Raw genomic sequence first — 23,280 nt, forward strand, 5'->3', positions numbered from 1 at the left:
TCTCTGGTAAATACAAGTTAATTTTGCACTAGTCATTGTTCTACTTAAATAATTATATAAATAAAAAATAGGATATATGTAAACAATGTTTTTTTTTAACCTACCGGTGGCGGGTCTTTCCCTTTGCTGAGGCGCTGTCTGTGTCCGACTCCGCTTTCGTATGTTACACATACATGTCTGAACATATCCTATCATGTCCTGATATGAAATAATTGTAGCCGTCAAGTGATTTCATGGCTTTCATGCTCTCTCATGTGTACTGGCCTGGCGTGTTAAGGTAGCTGTATATGTCACGATATGAAACACTTGGCCAGCATTTCACAGACTCGCTCCATCCCTTCAGGCTTTTGCTATATGGATCTGGCAATCTGATACCATCAACTTAGTCTTTTAACGATCTTGTGATACGTTATCTAAAGAACAAAAATACGTCGAAACAATAACAATGAATTGGTCTATTGTGTGTTAGACAAAGTTCTAAATTTTACAGACTATAATAGATGTCATTCATCTTCATCACGATTGTAAGTTGGCAGAACTAAAGTCACCTCACTTGACCACACCGACCTGTCCGTCACCCACAATAAAGCCCACAAAATTTGGTACATATCTAGTTATGTATTAGTGAATTATAGCGGTTTAAATATTCTAGGGGTGCCAGTGATCCAAATTCCAATCTGATCCAAGTAAGCTGTCTGTAGCTGTCATGGTTCTTGTTGTCGAGCCCGAATTCAGCCACACAGAGTCACGTTTAAGGAGCTTTATTGAAGGTTGGTGGTAGTGGTGGAGAGAACCAGAGAGTCTTTACCAGAGCAGAGTAGAAGGATGGTGGGGGCACGAGCAGGAGCCCGCAGGGCGAAGCTGGAGGGCTGCGGGCGAGCTCTGGAGCGAAGCCTGAGGCCAGCAGCTTCACTTCAGAGTGGGATCCAAGCTTAGCCTCGGGGCGGGACCCAACATTGTCAGGAGAGCCTCGAAGGTGCGTCCTGAGCAGAACTGCAGCGGGGTTCTCAAAGGCTGTGTCTTGGAACGGGGTCCAGGGCGCCTCGAGGGAGTTGAGGGATGTCGGGAGCAGGTGAGCCGTGGAGTGAAACCTGAGCGGAGCTGATGCAGGGATCATGAAGGCTGCATCTTGGAGAGGGATCCAAGACGCCACGAGGGAGTTGAGGATGCTGAGAAGTGAGGGAGCCATCAGAATCGAGCTTGCGCCGCTGGGAAGAACAAGAGCTGTGAGACAGAGAGTCAACTACAGGGAGTAGACAGTCTCATAGGGCGAGAAAGGTTAGAGAAGGGAACGAGAGGTCCAGCAGAGGAGAGCAAACTGAGGTGAGTTTAAGTAGAGGTGATGGCAGGGGAACCGAGTCCGGGCTGATTAGGAATGGCAGGTGGAGATGACCATTTTTATGAACTATTATTTTTGCACATAAAAATGGTTTGAACATTCTCCTGCACACTCTGACTGTACACTGTTTTTCTCCTGCATTGTTGGATGTTTACATTTTGATTGGGGGTTGACGGCAGCGGAAGAGCTCTGGAACCCACTGGGGAGTACTGGAGGTTGCAGGCTGTTGTTTTAGAGCGCTAAAGGGATCATGCAGCGGTTTGGGAGTGCTGGAGGGGTTTGGGAGCGCTGGAGGGCCCAGGGGGCGGTTTAGGAGCGCTGGAGCCCTCGATCAGCAGCTTGGAAGCGCTGGATACCCCAGGAGAGTTGAGAGCACTGGGGAACCCAGGGAGCTTGAGAGCACTGGGGAATTCAGGGAGCCTGAGTGCGCTGGACACCGATGGCTTGGGTGCCCTGGGAGGTTGCTCTGTCGACAGCTTGGGTTCAACCCGGTGGCGGAGCAGCAGAGTAAGAGGCAGACGTCACGGTGAGCAACCCCGGCAGCAGAATCTCGGGTGGCCTGCAGCAAAGCAGCAGGATCTCAGGTGGCCGGCAGCGTAGACGGAATCTCGGAGACTGCTCTGACAGAGAATGGTCTCAGAAGACTGTCGCAAGAGAAAGACCCTCGAAGGCTACCGACGGAGGATGGTTTCTGGGGGTGGGTCCTTCTGGACCACCTCACGGGACTCGGGTGCGTTGGTCAATGGGTCCGGGACCCAGACCTTGTGGCACTTGGGAGCGACAGGCGGAGGCAGGTAACCCTGGACCCCCTCTCGGGACTTGAGAGCGAAGGCGGTGCCTCTGGAGCCAGACTTTATAGGACTCTGGAGTGGGGGAGGCCGGCGGGTCCTCCAGAACCCGTACCTCACGGTAATCGGGAGAGTTGGAGTTCATTGGGTCCTCCTGGACCCGGACCTCATGGGACTTGAGAGCGACAGGCGGAGGCAGGTAACCCTGGTCCCCCTCTCGGGACTTGAGAGCGAAGGCGGTGCCTCTGGAGCAGTGGAGGGAGGCCAAGCAGGCCCTAAAGCGGGCGGTGGTGGGTGAAGCAGGAACCTCTGATGTGGCCAGCACCGGCAAACCAGGAACTTCTGATGCAGGACCTGAACCAGGCTCAGTGTGAACGGTCATCTGCCTCGACCCACTGGGGATTAGAGAAGACAGAGCAGACACAATAAGAAATAATAATCTCACTGTTAATTTTTGGTAAAAATTGAGAGGTCTGATGAGGATTAATATTTTGGCTGGTAAAAAATATGCCTGGCCGGTTGATTTTTACATCTACCGGCCAACTTGGCCGATGAATCAGGAAGTTAATTTCAGACACTGTGTATATGTATGCATATTATTACGAAATTAATGTTTACGTCTTGACTTAAGTATATATGTTATTTTTTTATTTATATAATTATTTAAGTAGAACAATGACTAGTGCAAAATTAAGTTGTATTTACCGGAGATGAAGTGTAGACTGCAAATTCTGTTGTGGTATGATGGCTCCCCCAGTCCATTGGGATTGTTTGCCTGCGTCCTTTTCATTCAAATTATCCATTTCTTTCTTCTTTCTTTGTCCTTCGGTAAACAAAAGAAACGTACATCCGACGATTTGGACTGCTTCTGTGTGCAACCGGGAGCACAACAAGTGGTAGGCATTGTTTAGATTCCAAAAATAAACTAACTAAATGTACGCTCTAATTCACCCGTTTTGTCACGGGGGTTGGCGAGAACAGTACTGTTTTTGCCTTCCAGCGGGACCCGGATGTAGCTTGTGACGTCACGCGTGAATTGGTCTTTAGTGACTTCCTGTTATGAGGGGGGCGTGGTTTCAATAATGTCAGACTTTGACCACAAAGGGTCGTTGGGCACCTAATATTGATCATACCAGGATTTGTTACGCTTTTGGCCTCATCTCACTCTAGGTGGCGCAGTGCAGAGCAGTTTGGCCACTCCTTTATTAAAATACGTTAAAATCTTGCGATTTCACATGAGAAAGAAATTTTGTTACAATTTGAATGCGTATTAAGGTCTCCAAAAAGCCATTCTAAGAGCCAAAAAAAAAAAACCATGAAATTACTATTGGCCTTAGCTACAACTCTTAGCTGCTCGGATCTAACAAAAGGACAAAGCTTTCTTTGTCTGCTGGAGGGCTGGTGGTCCATTTCCCATCTCTAGTAAAAAAAGGACACTGCTTTATAGAACCGCACCGCTCAGAGTGACAACACGTTGGAGTAGCTCTGTACTGTCATCAAGATTTTTTTTTCTTTTCCAAAATTCCATTACTGCCTTCCTGGAGGAAATATAGCTTTTGGACATCCTTTCTTGTTCTGGATACTTTGTAGTTGGATTGTTTTTTTTATACAATTCAGCATGATCTGCTTTGTCAACTCAGAAGACTCAGGTCGAGGCCTCAATCACCTAGAACTATGACTACCTAACAAACAGACCATAGTTTGTTAGCTTGAAGGTCTGTGTCCACCCAGGTGGTATCCATCAGCTCTGTTGCCAAATGTTTCATTGCAGTATCACATTGGATGTGCAATCTCCTTTCATCTTTTAGATGAGGCCGACCTATATGATGTTTCTACTTTAAACAGTACACTGACTGCCATTTATTTCAAAGGCTTATTTAGTAAATTCTATATGTTGGTTGTTAGAGTAAACTGCCCATCTTCCGTGTTCATTTCTCTGAGCTCAAACAGATGCAGTCCTGTTCTTCTTTAGCTCATTTATTTATTTGACATCTCACTGCTGTTAAAAGACGTTTCTCACAATAAGGAAGAACTGTTTCCATAGTTACCACGGCACAGTCCACTGATGGTAGTTCCAGTATTAGCAGAAATTATGTTATTAAAAAAATGTGTGAATGATTATGCTTATTTATTTTCTTTTGATTCAGAAGATCAAGAATCAGCACATGAAAGTCATCAAGTGAGTATTGGCACACTAAAATACATTTTCTATAGAGTTAACAGATCACAATGCAACACCATGAAATTACTTTCTGTTGTGCGATTATACACTGTTTAAAGTTATTTAATGTTTCATAAATAACTCTCTGTCTGTTAAGTATTGTCTGGTGATGATCAGCTCTTAAGCTGATATCAGGACAATGGATAAGCCGGGCGTACACTGTACGAGTTTTTCCCCTTTTCGGGCCGATTCTTCAGTCGTGCGAGCATTTTTTGAATCGGGCCGAATTTCAGCTTGATCGTAGAGGGGGGGAGGAGGGGGGACTGGCTTCGCACGACTACCTCCCGATCAGGAATCAGACGATCGGTGAAAATCAAACATGTTTGAAATTCAGTCGGCTGTCATGAGGTTTTCGTGAGCGCATCCTGCTGTTCAAGCAGAGCTACGAGGGGGCGCCCTCCCCTCCTCTCCGTCCCCGCCAGCGGAGGGAGGGAAGCGGGCGTCCCTGAAGCAACCTCCGGCCGGTGTTGGGGAGGGCGAGCCGTCCGGTCCGCGCAACGCGCTGGCCGCCTGTTTCGGCACTCCTCCGCTTGCTGGGGGGGTGGGTGCGGGCCAGGCGACCTGCCGTGCCGCACTGCCGCCGATGCGTCTCGTCTCTCCTCTCTCTCCCCTCCGTTCCCCCGACGCCCGGTGCCTCCTGCGGGCCTCACCAGAGCTGGGCTCGAACCCCTGCTCTGGGTCCCTGTCACCTACCGTCGCTCCCCTGCCTCTGCCACCACAGCGAGCGGTCCCAGAGGGGACACGACGTACAGTGTGAGCAGTCCGGTCTTGTCCGAGCGTCGCGGCGCACAGATCGTGAGTGGTGAACTTTTTAAACCCCGCGGTTCCGTCGCACAGTTTGAGATGTATATAAGTACCACGACTGAAAAACTCGTACAGTGTACGCCCGGCTTTAAAAGGGATAAATTCAAGCACTAGCGATCTTTTAACAGCAAAACCTGCACACACATAGAATAAAAGGAGTGACAACTTCTTTTCAAGTCCAAGAATTTAATAACAGAAATAAAATGAACATCCAGATAACATCACTATGTAATGCTGTTTTTCTGAATTAACACAATATTTCGACTAATAGATCCTCTCTACTAGGCTAGTGAAACTCAACTGAACTACTAAGCAAAATGAAGATAAAAAGAAGCTAAGCTAAGGAACTATTTACACGCAAAAACAAACAAAAGACAAAACAAAAGTGGTTGGTCATAATCAGAATAATTCAGTGAATTCTTCTTCACTCAAGATCTGATTAAAAAAAAACATGGAATGGAGTTAAAAAACATCTGCCATGTACATACATCTCAACTTTTGACGACAGTTGAGAGTGAGATTGTGGTCCGACGAGGGGGGGGTCGGGGTACTGTTGGTCGATTCAACACGGTACAACGGGGTGGGGGGGGGGGGGGTGCTGTTGGTCGATTCAAGACGGTCACTATTTTAAACGGACTTTGCTTTCATGTAACAGTTTGTAATCAAACCTGACGACTTACCATTTAATTCGCACGCAACACGGACCGTAGAAGTGTTTCACTTTGGATGACGGAAAGTTGTTTGCGCGGCGGCGGTCCTTGCAGCTGTGTTCCCTGTACTACTGGACGTGCGGAAACCATTGTACCGCAAATTGGTTCCGCCGTGACGCGAAGCGTCCGTACGCGTGCGTTTCAAGAGTGAGATTTTGATTGTAAGATTGAGATTTTCAAAGTAATGCGTGTGAGCGTGTGCAATTGATGAAATGCGTGTGTCACACGGTCAATGTGTGAGAGTTGAGAGCTATGGCCATGTATTTCAATCCATTCACAATGCAAAGCCCAAGTTAAACAAAACATTATTTGTTGAAATAATATTCTGAGGACTGGTTTGTCCTGTAAAATCATTTAAACCCTTAAGACCGAGTTTATTAATGCGATTCTCCCTCCGGGCGCATGGGGTCGCTCGCTGCAGCAACTCGGTGGCTAAGAGGTTACAACATAAAGTTGCCAAACTTGCCTTGAAAACCGGCATTAATATAACATATTGATGCGGGAATAACGCAGATAACACCATCGAAGGATGGCAGAGCAGAACAGTTACGCTTTATGCTTTAAAACAAACTCCTGTTGAAATGTCCAAAACCGGATGTTAGCAAGGCTAACAGCAGTTTTGCTAGCGTGAGCAACCGGTTAGCCCTTTGTTCTAAACACCATGGGTCACAAAGGTTTACAAATCGTTTCCTAATAAACCTTTTAACTTCACCCTCATCTCGCTGCCCAACCTGTTGATGCCTCATATGTGAGTTTTGTCCACTTGGCGATTCCAGGAAGAAGAGTTGAAGGAGGAAGTGGTTGGCTAGCGTTAGCGTTACCGGTTGCCGTCCGATTTGAGCAGATTTCTCCTCGGCATGGGGAGGTGGCTTCTGTGCCGGCTTTTCAGCTCTGCGTTGCCTTGAACCAGCTCCGTCTGTGGTGCGCTGAGAAAGCAGAACAAAGCTGGCATAGACAGATTCCTTCACTTCGGCATCTGTTTTAAGCAGAAGTGAAAGACTTATCTTTGAATCGGCTGGCAGTTTCTCCCTATGCCAGGGAGGAACTGAGTTTCAGAAAGGCTCATTCTCACTCAGCTCGCGGCCTCCTCCAGGCCCCATCGATGGTTCCCAGAGGCCTTCAGTCACATGGCTCCCCCCTCTCCTTGAGTGCTGGTCCTCAGAGGGTTTGGAGGTGTGTGTCTCAGCAGCTTGGAGTCAGGAGAAGAGAGATGAAGAGAAGAGGTGTGCTGTGGCTTTTATCTGTAGGGAGTGGTCACAGCTGACCTCCTGCTGAGAGAGGATAGAGGCCATCCTTCTGGCCATGTCTGCAGCAGGACAGAATTCTTTTTGTCACCTCTTCCTTACTGTTCAGGATCCAATCTGAGATCAACTATTTATCATGGCATAACACTTTCTAAATGGTTAAGAATGGTTGAACAATTGCAGCTACGTTTGAACAAAAAACTTGTTCTGATACGTTACTTTAAGAAATATATTTGTTGCCTCAAGTGGGCTTAATAAACCAGTTGCAAACAAGAAATGGGTTAAGCGAGAAGGGGAATGACATGGGGGAAGGTTTTGTGGGTTGAGACATGAACCCGTGATAACTGCATTTAAGTTTGAGGCCTGAGACTGCGCTTGATTCACCGCCTAGTTCTGACACTTCTTCATTGTCATTGCCGCTCATGAAATGTACTGCAAATGATTGCTGTTACTTCCTCTTTTCTAAACTTTTCAGAGAATAAAAAAACTTAACACTTAGTTTTGAATCGGCAGCCATTTCAGAGTTTGAGAAAAAAGCATATGCTTATTTTGAGTCAGTGAAACACAGAAGCAGTTGTGTTTTGGACTTACTAAATGTATCTAAGTATTAATGCAAACACCCACAACTGACTTTATAGGCAGCATAAACACAAAAGTGTTTGTCGAAAGTTTCCCAGGAAGACAGACAAGAAAAACAAAATGCTGAACGGTGCTACATGCTAAGCAAACTGTAAAACACGGATGTTTGAGAGCAGAGTAAAAAGTTCAGTAAAGTGCTAAGTTGTTAACCTCCAGAGCAACATTAGCTAATGCTAGCTGTTATTAGCTTGATGAACATGAACAGCCATATGAGCAGGTTCTGTTGTTCTGAGTTTCCCCATTGAGCTGTGCAATGCTGCATGCAACGTTTTGCTTCTGTGCCAGCCAACACCTCCACCACATCCAAGGCCACTACACTACACACTTTTTTTTTTTTTTTTACTTTCTTTTGGCCTGACTTGTTCACGTTCACACTGCACTTTTGAAAAAGAAGCTATCCAGCATGATGCTTTGTAGACTTCTTGACAGAATATATATTGTTTCTCAATGCCTCATTCATGTAGAAGTAAAGGAAACAGAGACAAATCCAGCAGAATGGATTAAGAAAAAAGAGCCGCTGTGATTTTAAAGATGCAGGTTGTCTACAAAGTAACAGTGGATAAATGTATACTGTCCCTTTGTTTTTAGGATGAGGTGCCGTCCGACATGATCTATGCCAATGTTGATGATTTTAAACCCCAAAATTCTAGCAGGTAAAGGTAAGGGATCCAACAAGCATTGCAATGTTATAAGGGTCTCATTGTATAGGTTCTTTTTTTATATATACCAAAGAATGATACCAAGTTCATCTAAGCTGCAGGTGGAACATTGAGTGAATTCATATTTTTACTCAACATTGTTAAATATAACATTGTCTCATTCCAATGTGTGCCAAATTTATTTTATTTCTCCATTTTTAACCATAAAATCATGTGAATGTGGGCCAGACTAAACAGTATTATATTTTACACACACTTTAGAAACAGGTTAAATGTTCATAGATACAAGTAGAAAGTCTTTCAAATACAACTGAAACAGTTTATGGTTTCTGTGCTGCAGGTCAAACAGAAAAACACTGACTCATTCTACTGTGAGGACTAAAAATAAGACGGAGGCTAACATGGACCCCAACAGTCTCTACAGCAGCATCGCTAAGACAAAATGAACCACATAGGGAAATGAAACGTCTCATCACACCTCTGCTTTTATTAAACATTTTTTACAGGAAGTGGACTGCTGGGTTTAAGTTTCAGTGATACTAACGCATTCATTTGTAGCTGGTGTTGCACGTTTCTGGTGCTGCACTTAAATGATCTTAAGTACAATCAGTTTGAGTAGAACTCTACAGTTACTGAGTAATATGATAGAGCTTTTTTTATATTTGTGGACTTTAAATATTGGACTAAAAAGGTGCAACTTGAATATTTTGCAAAAAACAAACAAGTTTAAAACACAACAGCACATTTTCAAAGGTATTTAATACTTTATGGTACTATAATCCATCAAGTACCATATAGAGGAGGGGTGGCCTGGTGATTAGAGCAACGAGTATGAAATCTGAGAAGGCTGCAAGACTTGGTTCGAACATCAGTCTGCCACTCTGGGTCCCTGAGCAAGGCCCTTAGCCCCAGATTGCTCTCCTGGTGCCACACAGTGGCAGCCCACTGCTCCCTAAGGCATGGGTTAAATGCAGAGGTCTCACTGGAATGTATGTTGTATGATTATTATTATACCTTCACTGATATTCTGTAAAATACAACTTTTTTTTCAGGAAAATAGAAACCAACTCATGCCAGTTGCTGTTGGCCAGTTTCTGGTTCAAGGCAGTGAGCTGTGCATCTGAACAAACTGAATCTGAACTTTGACCTCCTGCTCTCCATATTTTAAGATTTCAGTTGTTCTGAATTTTTACTGGAAATGGTTCAGAACCTTTCAGCAAAGCTTGTTCCTTAATCCTCCAAGTTTTTACATGTTTCACTGTTCCTCTGTCAACTGGACTGGCTTCTCGTCACCTTCATAGTCCATTTTGAAGATCATGGTTCTGACCATGCAGAGTTCTGCATGGACAAGCTGCTCCATCCTTCAGGTCATTCAGGTTATGTGATCAGGGCAAACTGGCTGTTCAGGATGCAAGACGGAAAGCTGAAGGGGACAGAGTGTTTTGCAGCAGAGACCACCAGACTGTGGCCCTGCCTCCATCTGAGTCTGAGATCCATGGACCCAGTTGTTTCTTTTATAAGCAGTTTAAGATTATTCTTTTTAAAATAATTAACTATTAACAATGCTAAATATGGTATTGGGGATTTCTTTCTGTTTTTTTTCTTTGTTCTGAACTACTTTGTATAACATATATAAATACTGAAAAATAAAATGCCTACTTCAGCAACAATTTTGCATGACAAGTCCATCACTTTTGATCCTTTCTTATAGCTACTTTTACTCTGCAAAGAATATTGGTTTCTGATCATTTGAGGCCATGATGTGTCCAGCTGTATGTAGTAATTGTTGTGTCCTTGGGCAAGACACTTCACCCGTACTTCTGGCGGTGGTCAGAGGGTACAGTGGCACCAATGTATGGCAGCCTCGCCTCTGTCAGTCTGCTCCAGGGCAGCTGTGGCTCCTAACGTGGCTCGCCACTGTCAGGGTGTGAATGGGTAAGACTAGTTGAGCGCTATACAAGTACAAACCTGTTAGGATCAGAACAGGTGGACCCAGTATTCGAGGCAAACAGTTTAGGTTTAACATTTTATTTAGAGCAGATACGGAGCGGGTGGTGTCAGTGTCTACCATTGGTCTTAATGTCCAGATCAGGTCCAGGAGTAGAGGCAGATCTCAGCTGGCAGGTTGCCAACCCAGTGCGGCGGTTGCCACTCAGAGTCCCAGATTCAGGTGTATCGGAGGTCGGAGGACAGGCAGGACAGAACCATGAAGATGAACGTGAGCAGGATGAGCCGCAGAGCAAAGCCAAAGACAAGGTCGGGGACGTGGTCGATGGTCGGAGCCAGGAGATCAGAGAGCCGGTGAGTTGCCGAAGGACGATCCAGGATGGAGTCGGGTCACAGTTCCAGGTTCGATACACGGTGCAGCAGACAGGCTCGACGAGGGCAGGCAGGCTCGGTACACAATGACCTGAGATCAGGCAGGTGTCAGGTCAGGCAGAAGAAGGCAAACGGAATCAGACGGGAACAGGCAGGCTCAGAAGTCGAGAGGCAAACAGGTCAGGATGAGGAAGTCAGAACTAACAGAACGCTGGAATAAGTCTCACCGGATACCTCAAAATAATCTGGCACTGATGACTGGTCTGAAGGCTGGTTATATAGTGACTAATGCAGGTGGATCAGATATGTGGTAATGAGGAACTGGGCGGAGCTAAGCAGGTGTGTGCAATGGGTGATCAGACTAGGGATCAGTGACGAGATCATGACACAAACCATTAACCATTTAATTACCTGCATAGTAAACCTGACTGTGTAAACTCAAACCTAATCTATAATTCCTGGTACAACAGACCTGGTGTTAATAAAACTCCAACACAGTGGAAGCTGACCTTGTCAGGACTCAGCCAGCAGGGCCGTGCAGCTTGCTGCCAGTTCTGCTGCCTTTGCTTTCCCCACAGGTGTTCGTGGTTGACTGGTGGGCGGAGCCCACATACCTGCGGGCGGTTGAGCAGCACTACATGAACAGCGCACAGACAGCGGGAGGATGCCAGAGTGTTACCGTCATGATTCCTCCTCGTACCCTGAGGTCCTCCTCTCGTGTCAACACCCTTCAAGATCCTTCAGTTATCCTTTCTTGTCGGCTTCCCTCGTGAATTCCTCCTGGACAGTTCCCCTCCTCTTGAGTTTTGAGTTCAAATGAACCTTTTTCAAATCTACCTGTTCCCCGAGTGTATTCTGCATGTGGGCGAAACACATCAAGCCAAACATGACAGACCTGAGATGTAAAACTGAATTATTCTCCATACCTGCAGCATTCTTCTATCAAAGCTGCAACATGGTGGCTTTAGCAGAATGATTGAAGAAGTGAAGGCAGCTCTGTGGTCTGTACTATCTCAGTCACACCAACAGCAATAAATAAATTCAACTAGATTCTATTCAAGTAAAAAGGGAATACAAGCAAGCAATTAAATAGTCTTTTTAATGTTTGTCACAGTAGGTTTCAGATAATAACAAATTTATTTTGCTGACCTCTAGTGGTAAGACTAAAGTAGGTCCCTTCTACTTTTTAATTGCTAAACCATATATGTGTTGAATAAGGAAACATCACCAAACCTGTAACTGTTTTTTGTGTGTTTTAGGATTATTGTTTTACTGTTTCATTATCATAATCATTTTCAAGTGACACACCACGGCAAAACCTTCATTTTATGAGAAAATTGGGATTTTTGTGTTATTGCAAAATATGCTAATTCAAATTAAATGGCTGTTTCTTAGGTTATAAAATGGTCAACTTTATGTTTAAACTTGGCATGTTTTCACTGTAAAATCAGGGAATCTCTCGATTCCCTGATGTAACTGATCAAAGTCCTCCTGGCACTTAACAGCATACACAAAATTACTGTGGTTGCCCCGGAGGACCGGGTCTTTGGGGTGAACCAGTCTTTGCCCTAATGGGGTTTGAAAGCCACTGGGATGTGGCTCTATGTTGCTATGCCCTCCCACACTCTCAGATCTTCCTCCTCTACCCACCTGACTGTCCCACCTGCCCGTCTCACCACCATGAGGAGCAGAGCATTCAGCCGTTCTGTACCTCACCTTTGGGACTGTCTACCTCTGGAACTCAGAAACACTACTTCTCTCCCACACTTCAAATCCAAACTCAAAACCTATTTGTTCAAAACTGCATTTTCCCAAGGATTTAATTTGCAATGTGCAATTTTAGCCTGTTCTTCTTATGATGAGTTTTTATTGTTTGACTTGTGTTATGCTGGTGAAGAATCTCAGTCATCCAGGTAATTTTTGGTTTGACTTGTGTTGTTTTTAACCAATGTATGGAGACATTGAGTGTCCAGAAAGGCACCTATAAATAAAATGTATTATTAAAAAAACAATCCTTTCAAAAATGGACAGGAAGCCATTGTAAAGAGGAAATATATGTGATATTTATGTGATGTGATTAGGTGATGTGATAATGTTTCAGAAGATGGAGAGCTCCATTTTAAACATGGAAGCAGGTTCAGGCAGGGAGAGGAGCTGGACAAGGGAGGAAAAAGGCAGGTTAGACACATGTCAAACCTGACTTAAACAGCTCAAATGGCCTAAAAGAGTTTCCACTGGGGTTAGACAACAATCTGACGCTGTTCAGATGGAGTGTCCGTCCTTATATGACAACAGCTGCTGATCATGGTGATGAAGCTCAGGTGTGAAGGTCACAGCACAGCAGCAGGTGTAAGGTCTTTCTCAAATATTAATCCAAAGTGCTTTGCAGATCTGTTTATTTAAAAGTCAGAGAACTTATATTAATGGGAGAGTTGTCACCTAATAAAATGCATTGAGTCTTTTATTAATTCAAAAATATTAAATGTTGGTTGTCAATGTTAGACAGCAATGATGCTGTAAAGGAGGGAGTGAATACTGTGACTTGACTTCATAGTAGCCTAAACGGGACAGAATAACAGAGTGATCACTGTATCAAAGGCAGCAGTGAGGTCTAAAAATAGAGCAACAAAAACTTTTTATCAACAGACAGAGCAACATTGTTATGCATTTCAACAAGGCAGACTGTACTGATAAGAGTTGGCCACCAGGAGGCGACAATGTATAATCTTTTAGCGTGTAAAACAGTCGGAGGTTAAATAACAGGTTGTGTAAAAAGGTATTCAGTGTATGAGTCAAGTCAATAGATCTTCCAGAGAGAAATACGACCTGTTTTGAACTAAATGTGAAACATGTCAATTAGCTGTCCCTTTTTTGGGTAAACCTAAAATAAGTTACATTAAAGCTGCATTAGGTAATGCAATTAAATCAAAAATACATTGGTAATACCGATGGGAAATTAATCTCCTCTGGCCCCTTCCAGTTGTCCTACTGCCAGTTTCATACTCCCGGTCAGAAACAATCAATCAGAGCCAGAAGGAATGTCTCTGATTGGTTATAAGCAGTCCTATTCGCTCTTCTGCTGCTCACACCCCTTTCCCTGCACAACGCCACCATCATTCAAGACAGTCTTTGGAACACTATTACAAAGGCCGGTACTCCCAGCCTAAACTGAACAAATATTAAAAACCTTTTGAACACCGTAAACTTGCCAAATGTCATGGAGGAAGAGAACAATGTTTTATTTAAAGAAATCACAATGACAGAAGTAGCTGTATCAATTATTAGATAGATATCACATAAAAGCATGTATGGCTTCACCTCTGAGTGGTGTTAAGCATATTGAGAGGAACTAGCCGCAAGACCATACCAAGCGGTGACCATACTAAAGGGTAAAAAATATTGGAACATTAGCAATACTGTCTAATATCTGTCTTAACTATAGAGTATAAAATATGAATATCCATAGTAAATAAATATCCAGGTGTGTGTTTTAGATTAGCTCTTTAAATTCCTAGATTGTGACTTTTTCCCTTTTGTTTATTATCTTTTATTGGTTGTATCTGTCTTAAATCTAGATTAGGGTTGCAATGACTAGTAAACATAATCGACAACACTGGTTGTCGGCAGATTTGTGCAGTTGTATTTATTGATTTGTATTTGTGTTGAGGAAAAAAAATTGAACAGGTGTAAAAAAAATTGTACTTGTAATTTTGTTTTTTTCGACAAATACAAAACTTGGAATTAAACTCGCTCTACAACTTCAAATTCATGCTTACAAGGCACAAATACTTCTGGAACAAAATAACCTTCATACACTGGACCCTATCATGAAAGCAGCTCAAAGCAATACTGTTGAATGCAGAAAGCAAATAAAAGTTTTATAAATTACACTTACTTTGTTAATAAAATAACTTGTAGGATGATTTTAGGTTAGAATGTTGTTGTGTAAAGCTGAGATACCTGCTTGGTTTATCAAGATATGGCTTAGTTGTTAAAGTACTTCAATGTTTTTTTGCCCCATTATCACTGCTCCTACAGTCAGCCTTTGGTTGAGTGGGTGTTCTATGGTGATATTTTTGTGCCACCCACTTGAGAGCGCAGGCACCAATCTGATACTGGTATTATTGTTTTAATCGGAAACATGCTTGCTCAATATGTGTCTGCCGTGGGCTCAGCTCTGCAAAACTCAACTCCGCCTCCTGCTTGAAGATAACACACCACCCATGTGAAAAAAAATCTGACAAATAGACAGAATGGTTAATTCTTTTTTTGTGCTGATTTGTGCCGCAAAAATTATCCTTTGTGCAGCTTTGGTTTTTGTCCGTCTGTCTGTCCGTTTTCTTCCGCTTATTCAGGGTCGGGTCGCGGGGGTAGCAGTATCAGTAGGGAGGCCCAGACGTCCCTCTCCCCAGCTACCTGGGCCAGCTCCTCCGGGGAAATCCCAAGGCGTTCCCAGGCCAGCTGAGAAACAGTCCCTCCAGCGTGTCCTGGGTCTTCCCCTGGGTCTCCTCCCGGTGGGACGTGCCCGGAACACCTCTCCAGGGAGGCGTCCAGGAGGCATCCTGACCAGATGCCCGAGCCACCTCAACTGGCTCCTCTGGACGTGGAGGAGCAGGGGCTCTACTCTGAGTCCTCCCCGGATGACTGAGCTCCTCACCCTATCTCTAAGGGAGAGCCCAGACACACTACGGAGAAAACTCATTTCAGCCGCTTGTATCCGGGATCTCGTTCTTTCGGTCACGACCCAAAGCTCGTGACCATAGATGAGGGTAGGAACGTAGATCGACCGGTAAATCGAGAGCTTCGCCTTTTGGCTCAACTCTCTCTTCACCACAACGGATCGGTACAGCGCCCGCTACACAGCAGACGCCGCACCAATCCACCTGTCGATCTCCATCTCCATCTTCCCCTCATTCGTGAACAACATGAGGGGTTTCTGAGATGTCAAATTTTATTTTTCTGAGGTTTTGGGGGTTGTTGCATGTTGTTCTCAAGTGCATTTAAAACTGGGAGGGCCAACCCCCTCCGGAAGATATCTGGCCAGAGTGCACCCCCGCCCGCCCGTTCCCCATGCACCCTATGTACACCCCTCAATGTCTAAATGTGAATGGGGCAGAAGAAGTCATCAGGGGTGAGGCCTACACAATTTGCCCCCTATGCCGAATCCCTATATATGTGTGCTGTGAAAATGCTATAAATGAAAGTGTCTAAGATGTATAATAAAATTGGGGCCAAGGACATCATAAGACAGCAGGGCTGGGAGATCCTCACCTCAAGAGCAGCCTCCAGATTTCAATTCACCCTCTCTGATTGGCCATTATTTTGTGGGTGGAAACCAGATGGGGTGCTCACTGTGGACCCTAAAGCCTGAAAGAAGGCTTGCCAGACCCTGAATGTGAATTGTGGTCCCCGGTCAGAAACTACATTCAGCGGGATCCCTTGGAGCCAGACCACAAGGAGAACACATTATATTCATAAGAGTAATTAATTCCATCCATCCATTTTCTAACACGTCTATCCTTTGTGTGATCATGAGGATGGTCAAGAGACGGGGTACTCCCTGGTAAGGTCGCCAGGCTATTGCAGGGCGACACAGAGACAAACAACCATTCTCGCACAAACTAACACCTAAGTAACACACCTATGTTTTTGGACTGTGGGAGGAAGCCAGAGTCCCCGGAGAGAACCCACGGATGCACAGGGAGAACATGCAGACTCCATGCAGAAAGACCGGGGCAAGGGTAGGTCTCGAAACCAGGACCTTCTTGCTGCATGGCAACAGTGCTACCCACTGTGCCACTGTGCGGTCTAGAGTAATTATTTGTTCCAGATTATTATGGAATTATTTCATGGGCCCTAAAGATGAAAATATAGACAAGCATCACAGATTATATTGCTGACTGTGATTGTGGACTCGACCAGTAGGTGGTGTCATGTGCAAAGCAAGCTTCATGAAAAAAAACCTTTGCTGAAGCAATTGGCTCAAGTGGTTCGGTGCCTTATGAGGCCTCATCTCACCATCACTAGAGCAAAGCGAGCACTGTAAACACACAGGCAGGAAGGTGTAGCGCACAGGCGCTGAAGAGACAATCCAATGAGGGCGGTTAGCATACACGAAACAAAGGTAAGACTGGCACAGCACACCAATACAGGTAACAGCCATGCAGGTGATAGAGAGATGTTCTGGTAGGGAGTGGTTGTGAGGCAGGTATAAGTAGATGGGGTCACAAGTGCAAAGACGTGGCCTAATTAGCAGCAGCAGGTGACGCTAATTATGGACTCTTTTCATATGGTGCTACTGTTTTTTCAACTGCTCTGTTCCACTGATTTACGTGATCCTTTTTGATTTTCTGTGTTGTGACATCTACACTGTGATGTTGCATTATATTGATCAATATGGTTTTATGATAAAGAATGGAAACTGTCTGCTTCGGACCTACACACCAAGGAAACTTGTCTTTATAGACAAAACCTTAAAGCTTTCATTGTAATGAATGAAACATTGAGTTGGCAAATCCTCCCCCTTCGCCCCCAGCTCCACTGTAGGCTGGCTGGCTAGCTGCACCCACAACAAATCACTGAGCAGTTGGCTCAGCAAAAAGCTCTACTTTACACAATAACCATTGTACCACCTCCAGAATAGAATTGAAAGAAACCCAGCCGGGTAGGGGAAAAAAGCCCGTTGAAAAACTCTCAAAGCATGTAGTATGGAGTGAAGTACGGCCAATGGAGTCCATGGAAAAGTCCCATTAAGTGATCTGACATGGAACAAGGTCAGAAGCACATGTACATTTGTGTTTCAAAGAGCCAAGGTCTATCCAACTGTCATTAACAACAATATAGACATTGGAAGCACCCGTAAAGAGTGCCGAGGCCATGTTAAAATGACGTGTGTCAGACATCTGACAGTTAACGGCCCATTGGTGTTCCAATATTTTATCGATGGGGCAGTTACTGTATCTCCCTCGATACTGGCTGTTTCAAGAGGTTCACCTCTGGAGACCTCCATGCACAGATTTCTAAAGAGCTTTGCGGAGGTCAGCAAAAAGCTGCAGATTTAATGGCTATTGGAGGTCCTGAGCCAAGCCAGGATCCTCCAGCCTGCCTAATTTGGCCACCCTACAAAAACAAAAGCAGGAGAAAAATTATTTAGAATTAAGTGACAAAGATCCCACTATATATTTGCAGTCACTAAAACACAGCACACCTCACAGTGGCAGTATTTGAGATATTGGACTGGGCAAGTTTTTTTCTCTCTCACTACTGGAGTCGAACTCAGCTTCATGTGTACAAGGCATTGTCCAAAACAAATGTATCTCAGTTTGTTTTGATGCAACAGGCTTAGTAGTGAAAAAACTGGTGAGATCAAATGGTCATCTGGCCATATCTTCTTATATCAAGGCGTTCTGACAGTGTTTCTGTGGTGAAATGTTGTCAGAGAGGTATGACATTAATGCAATTGCCACATGGTTGACAGAATGGATCCGTGCAGGTGCAGCTGTTCCAAAGGAAAATGTGAGTGACTTTTCCCTGGCTATTCTCAGTGCTCTGGCCAAAGCCTGCATTTATCCTGATCTGCCAGTGGGACTGCCTGATAAACAAATCACACCATGTCAAAAACTTCTTTGTCAGGACAATAACAAAGCTGCTTCAGTCACATTACCAAAAATGTGACTGAAGCTTTAAGCTTCCTCTCCCGGAAGCTTTAAGCTTCCGGGAGAGGAAGCGAAACGTCTTCAACTACGGAAAACAAGTCCAGTTGCTTTGTTTTTTACCTTCTTTTTGGAATGACCATGACATGGATGACTGAGAATCTTCACCTTCAGTCACATTACTTGGACTATGCAGAAATCTCTTACATGCTATCACTACTCAGTGAGGCAGAGGGTGTTGATATTTCTGGAGCACCATTTGAATATGGGAGGTGTGAAAAGAAAATCTAAAACATCTAATAGCTGAAGACTCAATCATCATTTCAGATGAAGACATGGAGAAAGCGGATCAAGTTGATCCTTGTGATGAGAACAAGACCAACCTTCGAGACTGGGTGACAAACATCTGTAAGAAGAGCAGGTCCTGAGCTTTAGGATAGAGATGTTATACTAAAGTTCTCAGTCTCCCCTGGTTCTTTTATCAGATAATGTGGTGTTTCTATTGTAGACATCTGTAGTAATAAAAAGACTCTTCAAGCCATAACTATATTGTACCAAATTTAATCTAAAAGACAGAGGAATGTTTACAGATTCAGTACTGGGTTCCCATAACAACACAATGCAACCGGTACCTGAGAACCCTGTTTCTTCTCACAAACAGACATTAAATACCAAGCTTGTATCCACCCATTCAGGGGGGTGCGCAGTATGATATTAACGTTCCGTTCGTCACATTGGTGGAGAGGATCATGTAGTAATGCAGATGTCCTTGCTGACACATATCACCCATAACAGTCATTCTGTCCAGTCTAAGTACTTCAGACACTTTACCTTGAGAGTCCGTTTATCTGTAATTTCCATGGCAAACAATTTTGCAGTCTAGTCTCTGTAATCTCATAATCTCATACAGAGATGATATCCATTTTCTCCCTTAAATTGTTCCCCACATAATACGACTTATGGACAGGGATAACGGTCCCTCTCTTCAAAAGTACAAGCCTCACAGCAAGCTCAGCCAGTGCTGAAGATGAGTTTAAGTATATAAGATCTGGACTTTTTAAACATGAAAATTTGCCTGTTCAAGTTGATTGCTTTATTTATCACCGTCTTTCCTTTACTGAAGCAAATATGCAGCCTTGCTCTGAAGCTAAAGTCATGCATTCACAACACCATCTTGGACCGCCTCCTGAAAAATCTTAATCTAACACCCAACAAACAAAAAGCAATAGTGTAGTCAGTATTGCCAAATTAGGCAGGTTTCCACCCAATTAGTCTTCTTTTGAACACATTGAGCTGGAACAAAGATAGTTTATGGGCAGGTCGTAGACATTTGGCAAGCTTTTCACAACATTTGTTTGGCTTTTAGAAAGAATTACTAACAAAATATATCACAATATTTGTCAATGTCTGGCAGAAAACTCTCCTTGAAATCATTTTACTGGTCAATTAATTTTTGAAGGGAAGCTAAAATTGGAGAAATATGATCCCTCTTGTTGATTTTCATCAGAACTCTTGCTGCAGCATTTTGGATCAGCTGAAGACTTTGAACTGCATTTTGTGGACTTCCTGATAGTAAAGAATTACAATAGTCCAGCCTTGAAGTAACAAATGCATGGACTAGTCAACGATGATCTCTTTCGTCTTCTCCACGTTCAGGACCTCCTCTCTGTAGTCCCGGTCACTGTCATCTCTGATCAGGCCCACCACTGTTGTGTCATCGGCAAACTTCACGATGTGATTGGTGGTGAACCAGGGAAGGCAGTCGTGTGTCATCAGAGTGAACAGCAGGGGGCACAGGACGCTGCCCTGAAGGGAGCCTGTGCTGAGGGTGATGACATCAGAGGTGTTCTGTCTCACCCGGACCGACTGAGGTCTGTTAGTGAGGAAGTCTAGCATGTTCCAGTTTTCCTACCAGATGCTGTGGGATGATGGTGTTGAACACTGAACTGGAGTCCAGGAACAGCATCTGCACGTGGGTGTTCTTGTCCTTGGCTTCTTCGGCACCGGAATGATGGAGACAGAGTTAACTCTGCATGGTGGCACTGTGGCTTGGTCCAGCGAGGTGTTTAAAATGTCTGTGATGACATCAGCTAGCTGACCTGCACACTCTCTGGACAAATCACCTTTAGAGTAACTACAAGCCTATCAGAGCCAAGGACCTTAATTAGCAGTGAATGAAAAGTGGCACAAAGAATGGAATGAAGGAAAAAGGAAGATGTTATTAGAAGATTCAAAAGAGAGAGGGAGAAATGAGAGCAGGAAGGAGAAACAGAAGAGAAGGTCAATTAATAACAACACTGAGATTCAGTCACACGGGATTTAATTGTTCAAACGATAAAGCGTTTGATAGAATAGAGTGGACTTGGATGTTTTTATAAGATTTGGATTTGGGAAGTCTTTCTTTAAAAGTGAATAAAGCTATAATATTCTGTAGGTGAACTTTTAAAATTGTGGGACCATTTCAGAGTTATTTAATACTACAAGAAGATGTCCACAAGGTTTGCTGCTGTCACCACTGGTATTTTAGTCTGGCTGTTGATCTCCTAGCACTAAGGTCGTCCTTTCAAATACATGGGATAACTGATGGTAACACGGAACATAAAATCACTTTGTCTAACACATTCTGTGCATATAAAATATATTTTTCAATTTGCTGCTACATTCCTGACAAATGTCACAGTATTTGTATTAGTTTCTGTTTGCTTTATGTATTATATGCACCATCATATGCTCCATTTATTGTTGCAATGTATCCTGCTGCTATATATACTTGCACTGATCATATTGTCCAACACATAACGTTCAGAACAACAGCCAGAGAGAACGTTTCTCTCCAGGGAGGAAGAGATGAGATTGTCCTTGTTAGGTTTGTTGCTGCATTTCTGACAAACACTGAGGTTTCTTCTGTTTTTTTACTCTGAGGGTTGTAGCAACATTTTGCTCTTATGTACATTGTTAATGTGCAGTTAAATGGCAATAAAGGCTGTCTAAGTCTGATGATGTAATTCTTTTTTTTAAATGGTTGAATACTTCCCTACCAGAGTTGCTGGGACTGAGTGAGTTATGTGGCAGCATCTCTGGGTATATAAAATAAACATGTTCAGTCATCAAGTATCCTGCTGCTATACTTGCACTGATCATATTGTCTAAGACATAACATTCAGAACAACGGCCAGAGAGAACGTTTCTCTCCAGGGCGAAAGAGATGAGATTGTCCTCAATTAATAACAAGACTGAGATTCAGTCACACGGGATTTAATTGTTCACCATTTAAAATAGGCGAACACATGATACAGGAAAATGTCCGTTTTGTGGAGAAAATTAAACAATAGAATGAAATTTTAGAATGTGTTGGAATAATTTATAAATCTTAAAAAACAATTATTGCAATATAATTATATATTTTTTCTTCTTGCAAAAAGAGCCATGATGTCAAATTATTAAAAACTTTATATATTTTTTAGAAAAACGAAGTTGATCAATATAATATGATTAGGGCAAGTAGATACCCACGTTGAAGTGCAGCATTGTTTCCTACACTCCAAACCAGCAGGGGGCAGTAATGCACACATTTAGTTTCTTGCTTACTGCCAAAAAAAATGACGGAAAGAAGATAAATAACGGAACAAAAGAACGGTATGTCTTCAGAATCGATTACAATATGATTGTGGTGTATTAATACTGTTATCATCTGCATTCCGTTTGACCCTAAAGAGCTGCCGTACGGAACTAGATATTTTGCACGGAGCTCCCAGAGATCTGACATTAAAGTTGTTGAACGTGGACCACGCCTCGTTATTTAAGAACATTTAACAGATCTGCGTTTAAACAGTTAATCCTGTAACATCTGCACACAGCCGTGATTCTATGATTAGAAACCAAATCGAGCAGCTATTAAAAGAAGCAGATGTTACTTTGTAAAGAGAAGTTAGTGTCTGCCGTCAGGAAGAACCAGAATACAGTTTAAATCTTTTGTCACAAAGTGAGGAGGAGTTGCTGCTGTGCAGTGGCTGCAGATGAAAAAGGTTGTAGAAAACTGGGTAGAGAAAAATATACTTTACAAAATGCAACGTTACAAATAGAAATGTGGAGCATTAGAAGACAGACAGACATGACGCATCACTGTATGTGGAGGCAGTTTATTAGTTTAGTAAATAGTTTATAAAGGGTGAAGCAGTCCTGAGGAAGACAGAAAGCTGCACAAGTCAACATACTGCTGAGGAAGTTCTTTAAAAGAATCAGCAACAAGCCCAAGGTGAAATCTAGAACTGGAGAGTGGTGGACCAGTGGTTAGAGCTCTGAACAGGACTGCAAGTGCGCGGGTTCGATCCCCGTAGACTGCCACTGGTTCCTGAGCAAGACTCTGCCCCAAATTGTTCCCAGTGCCATAATGTGTCCACTGCTCCCTAATGGACAGGCTATAGCTGCAGAAGGTGCAGTTTGTTTAAATATATAATTGTGCTGACAAATACAGCGCAATCATATATTTTCTTTCTTTTAACAACTAAAGGGGAGTTTAAAGCAATTCTCCCAGGTGGAAAAACGACCTTTGGACACATTTTGTTCTATCTGAAGAGGACAAACCCTGGATGTCCCTGGATTAAAGCAAAGTGAAAGGCTGGGATTTATAGCCCTCTAGTGCCACCTAGAGGCGACGCTGAAAGCGGCAAGAAAAAAAATCAAGACTCAGAGATCATCATATATTTTAATACGTTTCAAGGTGTATGTCTACCAAAAAAGTATAAAATAAAGTTGATAGAAAATGCTGTTCTAGTGATTATTGCAGCAAAAATAATCTGAATTCCTGAAAGAAAGAGTAAGAAAAGAAACAAAATCCCTCACAGATAAAAGAATAGTAGGGAAAGTAGGAGAATCTACCAGTCTGACTGGAAGAAAAATGGAGTT

General features: G+C 43.5%; 2 protein-coding genes across 6 annotated transcripts in view; one reads left to right on the forward strand and one right to left on the reverse strand.

Annotated features, from left to right (window-relative positions):
• The window catches only part of LOC110368380, a 718,672-nt gene that overhangs the window by 118,140 nt on the left and 577,252 nt on the right, over positions 1-23,280 (reverse strand). The gene's annotated exons all lie outside the window — the stretch shown is intronic.
• LOC105922141 overlaps positions 21,931-23,280 on the forward strand; it is a 42,161-nt gene continuing 40,811 nt past the window's right edge. For all 4 annotated transcript variants that reach the window (XM_036130486.1, XM_036130488.1, XM_036130487.1 and 1 more), the window contains exon 1: positions 21,931-22,011. The gene's annotated coding sequence lies outside the window, so the exon portion shown is untranslated. The remainder of the gene's footprint in view (positions 22,012-23,280) is intronic.

This window comes from Fundulus heteroclitus, unplaced genomic scaffold (assembly GCF_011125445.2).
Source record: "Fundulus heteroclitus isolate FHET01 unplaced genomic scaffold, MU-UCD_Fhet_4.1 scaffold_36, whole genome shotgun sequence".
NCBI classification, from domain to species: domain Eukaryota; kingdom Metazoa; phylum Chordata; class Actinopteri; order Cyprinodontiformes; family Fundulidae; genus Fundulus; species Fundulus heteroclitus.